This window comes from Triticum aestivum, chromosome 1A, assembly GCF_018294505.1.
Source record: "Triticum aestivum cultivar Chinese Spring chromosome 1A, IWGSC CS RefSeq v2.1, whole genome shotgun sequence".
In the NCBI taxonomy this organism is placed as follows: Eukaryota; Viridiplantae; Streptophyta; class Magnoliopsida; order Poales; family Poaceae; genus Triticum; species Triticum aestivum.
In genome coordinates this window covers 531,101,211-531,110,038 of record NC_057794.1, presented here as the reverse complement: position 1 = coordinate 531,110,038, position 8,828 = coordinate 531,101,211, and the positions used below count along the sequence as shown (strand labels likewise).

Below are 8,828 nucleotides of genomic sequence, written 5' to 3'. Positions count from 1 at the left end.
GTCTGAGTCTTAGCGCCAGTCTCAGTCTCAACACCGGTCTGCGTGTCAGTATCAGTCCCCGATGCCACCGGTTGATCGTCGGCAAGGCTAAAAAATTCGTCTGCCGCCCAGTAGACGTCGTCGCAATCACCAGAACCCTGTCCTTCATCGTTGCAAGCCATGTTTCCTATTATTAAATCTAGTAAATTAATTCTAGACCTAATAAAATGAATAATGACATACAAAAGGCCTATGTTTTGTAGGAACGTTGACTCCTTCCTGGTGCGGCAAATCCCGGGCACTCGATATGTCCTAGTTTGTAACACAAGTCATGTCGAAATTCACGGAAAATTTCGGCATGACCTTTGCTAAAAAGTGGACAAATGGAGAACCTGAAATTTGCCAGAATGGAAATGAATCAACATTCCGGCAAAACATATATAGGCCACTCAGCTTCATTCAAACAACAAAGCCACTTGGGCACAAACAACATGACCACTTCAATGAAAAGATATAATCAACAATAAAAGTCTAGGAAGGCATCATCTTTAAAATAAAACTTGCCTAAATAACCTAGATAATTAACCTAATTAAACTAGTTAACCTGACTAGTTCTCTGTCAAAGCCCTAACTAATTTTTTGCACTAACCAAGGTAATTAACCTAATTAAACTAGTTAACCTAACTACTTCTTTGTCAAACCCCTAACTAAATTTTTTCCCTAACCTAGATAATTAACATAATTAAACTAGCTAACCTATGCATGAGAGAGAGGAGGGGTGGGGGCTTACAAAGGATGGCTCCGGTGGTGGCGAGGGAGGCAGTGGTGGCGAGGGAGGCAGGGGCGTCTCCGGTGACGGCGAGGGAGGCAGTTGTGGCGAGGGAGGATCCGGTGGCATCGACTGAGGCTCCGGTGGCGTTGATGAGGCCACGCGGCTCCATGGCGTTGGGGGCGGCTCCGCTGGCGTCGACGGCGCACGGCTCTGGTGGCTCCGGGTGCGTCGACGTCGGCAGGAGACGGCGACGAAGTGGGGCGACAGCGAATTAGGGAGACGGCGGAGGGGTGGGTCGAGAGATTTGGGGGGGGCAAGTGATGGCCGGGGGGAAACGGTTTTTTGGTTAAGTCAAAACTAGCGGTAGCGCGTTTCGCAGAACGCGCTATAGCTAAGGTAGCTATAGCACTTTTTCCAAAATGCACTACTGCTATACATATGTAATTCTTTCTCTTTTTTATTTCCTTTTCTGTTTCTATAGCGGGGGTCCTAGAAACGCGTTGCAGCTGCGTTAGCTACAACGCCTCTTACTAACACACGCTACAGCTAAGCCTTTCTCTGTTTTTCGCTTTTTCATTTATTTTGCTTTACATTTTATTTTTTCTTTCTCCTTTTTCTGTTTCTTTCATTTTCATTTATTTTTCTATTTGTTTTTCATTTTATTTTATTTCCATTAGCAGTAGCGCTGTTACAGGGAAACGCGCTGCTACTCATGCCCTAGCGGTAGCGCGCTTCCTGCAAGGCCGCTACTACTATGCGTAGCCCATCGTTCCAGCAATGGGACTATTAGTAGTAGCGCTTTTACGGGCACACGCGCTACTGCTAGAATCGTATCTGCAAAATGGTTTATTCTGAACGCTACTGCTATCTAGCACTAGCGCCCTTTTTTAACCCGCATTGTTGCTAAATTTCTGTGTATAAGGTTTTCACTACAAGAAATATGCTCAATTGTGACCTTTTGGCAGTGACCGTGGAACAAATCGTCATAAATCTATGATCATTTCGATCCAACTGGTCGTGGCCTGTTTTGGAGAGTCGAAACCATAAACCATAGTGACTATTTTCGTCAAAAAGGTCGTAATTGCATTACACAAAATGGTCATAAGAAAACAACACTGGTCGATAGCCTTATTTCTAGCTGATTACGACCAATCCAGATGGTCATGGTGTTGTAACATGGATGACTGGACGTCCACGTCATCCATTTTATCTATGTGTCGTGTCATTTTTGCTTATGATTCGGTTGTAGCGTCAGTCCGTCCATAGATTGACTAGTTGACTAAAATGGGTCTACATTTACAAACGGGGCCAACTAACACAGTACAAATGACATGTGGGTCCCGTCCCACAAAGGTGAATAAAGCAGAAAAAGGCAAAAATTCACTTTGTCTCATAGGTGTATATGCACCCATTGTCTAAATACATATTTCAAAAAGTTAAAAAAATCAAGAAAAAAATCTCGCGTGTAAATCCGGACACTATATGTGTGTGCACCAAGTTTCGGTGAAAAATGACATTTTTTGTGGCTTGTGTGTAAAAGACAATTTTCGATGCTTGATTACAGCTATTCACAAGCCATTTTTAATCTTTTTTACACATGCAACAAAAATGTCCTTGTTCACCGAAATTTTGTGTGCGAACATAGGATGTCCAGATGTACAGACGAGATTTTTTCTATACATATTTTATAATAGGTGTATCTACATCTAAGATCCAAACTGCCACTCTCAAAGAAAAAAAAAGGAACCGTCCCACAAAGGTGAATATAGCAAAAAAGAAACCATACCACGTGATTCGAACTAGCTACCAGTCGAGTTCCCCTAAGGAGACAAACCACAACACCGCAACAAAGACACTGGTACATTCTTACCCGTAACCTATTTAGGCCCACTCGGATACTATCCGCTCTGCCCCAATAGCTCCCGGAGCGGACGGAGCGCCAACAATATTGCTGGGAGCGGCTCAGACCACGCTCCTCGCGCGAAGCGGAGTTAGCAGACGGGAGAGATTCCGAACACGCCCTTAATGGGTAGTGTCGAGTGGGCTTGGGCCTTGGTGGGACAAGGGCACCTTTTTTTCTTTTATATTTTTCGTCCACCGAGTGGGCCAACTACTGGGCCGCGGCTCGTTTTTTGGTCTGTTTTTTGTTCATTCATTCTTTTTTTACTTTTGTTTATTATTTATACTTCCAATTATTCTATATATATATATATATATATATATATTGAAAAACAAACTTCACATAAAATATTTGAAAAAATGTTAACCAAGCATTTAAAAATCTTACATGTGTATTAAGAAAATGATTACCATATGTACAAAAAATATACAATGTGTGTGTAAAAAGTTGTTCATGTATTTAAAAATGTTAGTCAAGCATTTAAAAAATGTTAAACAATTATATAAAAAATGTATATCAAGCATTTAAAAATGTGTAAATGTGTAAATAAAAAATATATTAACAATGTATTAAAAATATTAATCTTGTATTTTAAAAAATATTTAAATGTTGTATATAAAAATGTTGACTATGTATTTAAAAAGTTCTAACCAAGCACTTGAAATTGTTAATTGTGTATGAAAAACTTGTGTCTCATGTATAAGAAAAATGTATACAGAAGTATACAATGTGTGTGAACAAAGTCAATCTTGTATTTAGAAAATGTTAAAGCAAGCATTTGAAAAAAGTGTTAAACAAGTATTTAAAAGATATTAAACATGCATTAAAAATGTTCTTGACGTATATGAGAAAGGTTGAATGAAAACCAACAGAAAGAAAGAAAAATGTTCTCGATGTATATGGAAAATATAGGATGAAAACTAGGTCACATATGATGACACAATGCAAATATTTTACATATTTTCTGTTTTTTATTTTCTTATGCCAATTTCAAAATGCGTTCAAATGACAGGTATAGCCGTTCATAGCTAGAGATGGAATCTTGCAATACTCTTGGTGGATCTATGATGAAATAGCTACTTGTGTACCCATAAATGAATTTTAGAAAAAAAAAGACCAAACTGTGAGGCAGTTGTAGTTAAAAATAGATCCAGTTACTACTGAATCGGCAAAAATTTGTCAATTTGACGAGATGTGGATGGAAAGCAATTAAGGTGCGACCATTTGGTTACTTTGACATAAAATACGGTCTAATATTTTTGAAAAATCGAATGGTGCCATTTTGCAACAAATATTTGGTAGTTTCTTAAAAAACAGTTTTTCGCACTCGGGAAATGAAAAATGAACTTTATGTGCATAAAATTTCTATCGACTTACACTTTCCATATTCAAATATTGTTACTTGTTTGTACTTTCCAAGGAGTACCAGGAAACAAGTTGCAACCGAGCCCCTCCAATATGGATTCATCTAGGACATCTCGCCACAATATGCACGTCTTATGGTCGTTGCCAAACCTCCGAGTGAATTTGAAATACGCCATGGACATGGATCACCAAAGTGAAAAGAATGCCTCTGAAATTCAATCATAACCCGCGATGTTGCTTGAGTTTTTGGTATAATGCCAATTCTTTGTCCTCTATATTGCTATTCTTGCATTGATGCATTCATGAAAAAATATTTTAGTATTTCCAATGATTTTGTATGTAAATTAAATTGCTAGCCCGTGCAGAAGTGATGACTACTAGCTTAATTTTCATTGGTTACTCATTTGTGACGCGGATTGATGACGTGGCGAACATCCGACCATCCATGCCCAGGAAACCCACATCCATCCATCGTCCATCCATCTATATTCGGATAAACAAACCTATCCATCCATCCACCGCACCCAAGCCCCTCGTCAGCTCCTCCGTCCCTCTCCCATGAGACTCTCCTCGCCGCCGCCACCTACGGTGGTTGATCCCGGCCAAATTCGGCAGCCGCCGGCAGCACCCAGCACACCCATGTGATCCCCTCGGCCCGCTCCTCCGTCTCCTCTGGCCAGATTCGATGGGCGCGTCCCCCTGCGACCATGCACAAAACTCTCCATCCACTACGGTTTGGGCCACCGTGTCGCAGGTGTGGCTCCGGCGTTGCTCCGATGATTCAGATCCACTCTCTTCCCTCGTCACACCCCTCCTTCATTCTCCTCCTCACCACGTACCCTCTAACTCTCAGATCCGTCGTCGCGAGCACCGAACGCCATGTACGGGATGGCTGCTTCCTCCCCTACCTAGACGATGGGCGGCTAGATCTAGGCGTGTACGACGACGCCCAGTGATAAGGGACGGCCTGGCCTACCACCCTGAAGCCATAGCAAGGCGGGTGAGGGAGGAGTAGACCACATTCGGATGGAGCCAAGAGGGATCTGAAGCGGTCGTCTCCTTCGAGCACCAAGACGGGTCTGCGGTGGATGCTGGGTTGGAGCTCGGGTCGATGGCGTGGCCATGGACACGACCTCCTCGACCTCGACAGCCAAAGCATCGGTAGTGGAGCATCTGATTCCCGAACCTTTTCTTCTCCTCTTTTAATTTAAAGTTCTTATTAGCTTAGTTGTAGATTTCTAAGCATGCCATCTTGTTGTGATTAATTATGTTAGTTTAGTTCCAGATTTCGGATGCTACTTCTGTTGCATAATTGACCCTGAATATTCTGTCATCTCATATGCTTCCATGGCGTGCCTACCCAACCTGCTCGAGCAGTAACATAAACCGAGTTATTTGAGCAACCAGCCAACAACACCGATAGTAGCACCAACTGTGTTCCTATTCTACTCCCCGTTGGAGACTGATGAATGTGTAGCACTTTATGGCAGCCCCATATGCAACGGGAGGCCAGCAAAAGCAGCGAGTGAGAGCAGCTGTGAATGCATAGTTGGCTTCGACGACTGCATAGAGTAGTGTGAGCTAGGCTACATCTAATGCGAGTGGAAGAGCATGGCTTATAGTCAACTCCCACAATGGTCTGTCACCTAGCTCTTTAAATTGTGTTAATTTGCTGTCATCTAGATTCATAGTTATATAAGAGTATTGATATATTTGGAGTTAGTTGTTAGCTTATTCGTACAATATATAAGAATATAGATAGATTTGGAGTTAGTTTTTAGCTGTCATCTTGCTCTTTAAATTGAGTTGATTTGCTTACTGAAATTAGGTTGATGCCTTGATGTACTGTTTTTCTTGATATGTTTGATGTTCATCGATCGTCCAGATTTGCTAGCACACCAGATATAAACCTGGACCGATGCCATTCAATAGATATTTCTAGACATTTTATTGGATCATCAGATGATTGGCGTGGCAAGGTGTGTTTGGCTAACATATTGCATTGGAAATATATTGTTCTTCATCGCCTAATGTCATTGTTGCAGATAATAGGGCATGTAGATAGCAAGTTATTTTGCTAGTGGAGACTTATGCTTATTGTGTCTCACACTGAAAAATAAAATGCACAATGAGCTTGTTTGACTTTTTTATGTTACAGTATACTTGATCGGGGTAGTATATTTCCTGTGATCTTTCCTATCACGTGCACATATTAATTTTTATTGACTTGAATCTGTTATGCCCTTGTTATGCCCTTGATATGCCCTTGATTTTTACTGACCCCACCTCGCTCTAGCTCTCGTAGACCCAAAGGAGCTTGTATTCAATGCACCTCCTCTCCGGTGGTGAGAGCGTACACGGGTCGTGGGTCTGACTAATTTCCATGTTTGTGGCCGCTCCTGCCACTGCCCTCTCTTTAAGGACACAGCCAGAAAGATGCTCAATAAACAGATCGTCGTCCTCTCCAAGTGGAGGGGTCAGCTCAAGCGATAGTAAGTTTCTAGTATTCTCTACCGTGTTGATGTGGCTTGTTTACCTCGTCCTTGCTACACTTGATCGCATAATCTGATTTTTGCTCGAGGATCTGATAGAGATGGTTCGTTCAAAATAGTAGAGTATATGATTCATGTTTTGTTATAGTTTGTTTGTTTGTCACAATCCTCTATTTCATGGCTGCTATGTTTCCTTTCCTAATCGCATTGCACATATTTTTGGTACTCAAAATGTGACATTATTCAGTCAATTTCAGTCCTGCTCGCAGTCCAACAGGCATTGCTTTGTCGTTGGACACTAGTAATTAAGAGAGAGTGTTGTATACTCTCTGATTATTTGTCTAGTGATTGCTTGAAGCATCTATCTTACTAGCTTTTAGAGTGGAGAAACTCGTGTCATTTCATATATGATCTAAATGAAATGATTAGGACTTGTTGCAGTGAATTTATTTGATACTGTATATTGTACTAAAGAAACAACATATGTGCTCCTGAAACGTACTACGTTCTTGTCTGCTACATGTTCCCTTTTAAGCTACGTGCCCGATTTATATTTTGACAATGGTTTGTTTTGCATACTTACCTGTTTAGTAAACTTGGTGCCATGCTTATTTCATGTAGCTAATAGTAACCTACAAAAAATTCTAATTGCCAAGATTGATTTGTTCTTCTTGCCTGCTTCAAACTTTTCAAATAACTACTACTTAATTAGTAGCATGTAGACTGGATTATTATTTTGTGAACATTCTATTCCAGAGATATATACAAAATCATGTGCTGGCCATCCCATGTAGCAATCACTGCTAGTCTGTATTGAGCAAACAGTGCACCGCACTGTAGCTATCCTCGTGCAGCAGTTGCCTCCTAGGACGCGGGTGTGTGTCGTGTGCAGTTTTGATTTTCCAGTCTTTCTTTCAAAATGTCAGGTGTTGTATTAATATCATGATGTTAGCTTCTTAAATTCTACTACTAGGACATCTATTCTTGAAAAGTTTGCTTATAAAGTTTCCTAGTCATTCATAACCAACTGCAATATATTGATGGACATAGTACTCTGCTCATGTGTACATCTTTCTTTAAATGTCAGGCTAACATGGAAAGTGCTATGGAACAAGAGGTACCAGAAAGTGAAGAACCAAAGAGTGATGTTGCTGTTGTTGCTGACCTTTTCTCACTAAAGAATGACCCTCCAGCAGATTCCCTCACTGGCTGTGTTGTTTTGGTTGGTGCCATCTTATGTTACTGGTTACTAGTGCACAATATGGACATGTGCCATCTTATGAACATGGGGTAATAATACTAAGCTACTGGTTGTGTTATATTGGTTGGTGCATCTTATGAACCTATGATATAATGATACTGCTGGGCCTAACTTATTGAAATCCTGGAGAATTATATTATTATTATCATCATTATATTCTCATGTGTTGGCTGACTGCCAAATTGCCAATGTATTTTTGTTTTTGAGATATTGTTGGTTGTTGTTAGTCGCCCTTCAATATGGGCTGGATTGAAAAAACTACATTGTGTGAGTGGGCTGGACTGTTTCAAGGCCAAATATAGTTTTTTCTATGGAAAAAATCAAAATGTTTTTGTTCGGTAGATAGAAGGCTGGCCCAGTTAATGATGGATTAAATAAATGGGTTGCACACCACAACCCAAGAACTGAGCTATTGGGCTCGGCCCATGCTTGTGACCCAAAAGTAAATTTAAAAGTGGGCTGAATTATTGGGCTCGGCCCATTAAAACAACTGATTTGGACCGATCCTACATGGCATCCATGTCATCGCATGTGCCATGTTGGCGCGGCCACATCAGATCCTACGTGGTCTAGGCTCATTAGTAGTGACCATAATTTTCATCAAAGATTTAACGACCAAAATTTTGGTCAAGGGTGGCCATGACCAAAATTCCAGAGAAGGTCACGTTTGTTCGTTCTTGACAGCCAACTGTTGACCTTCCAAATTTGGTCCAAAAAAGGTCAATAAACGAAAACAATGACAAATTAACGACCAAAATAGGGAGTCATCATTGGCCGTATTTCTTGTAGTGGTTCCCTAGTAGTGTATGCTCATTACCATTAACATGAAAAGTGACATTGCCTTTAGTGCAATCAATAACAGCCCCTGCAGTATTCAAAAAGGTCTTCCAAGAATAATAGACATACTATCGTTCTCGGGAATATCAAGAATAACAAAGTCCGTTAAAATAGTAACATTTGCAACCACAACAGGCACATCCTCACAAATAACGATAGGTATAGCAGTTCATTTATCAGCCATTTGCAAAGATATTTCAGTAGGTGTCAACTTATTCAAGT

At 40.8% G+C, this 8,828-nt stretch overlaps 1 long non-coding RNA gene across 1 annotated transcript; it reads left to right on the top strand.

Moving 5' to 3' along the window:
- Positions 1 to 6,327: 6,327 nt before the first annotated feature.
- LOC123177271 (uncharacterized) lies at positions 6,328 to 7,827 on the top strand. The gene is made up of 2 exons (XR_006488876.1): positions 6,328 to 6,508; positions 7,596 to 7,827. It is a non-coding gene; the product is annotated as an uncharacterized lncRNA (long non-coding RNA).
- The last annotated feature ends 1,001 nt before the right edge of the window (positions 7,828 to 8,828 follow it).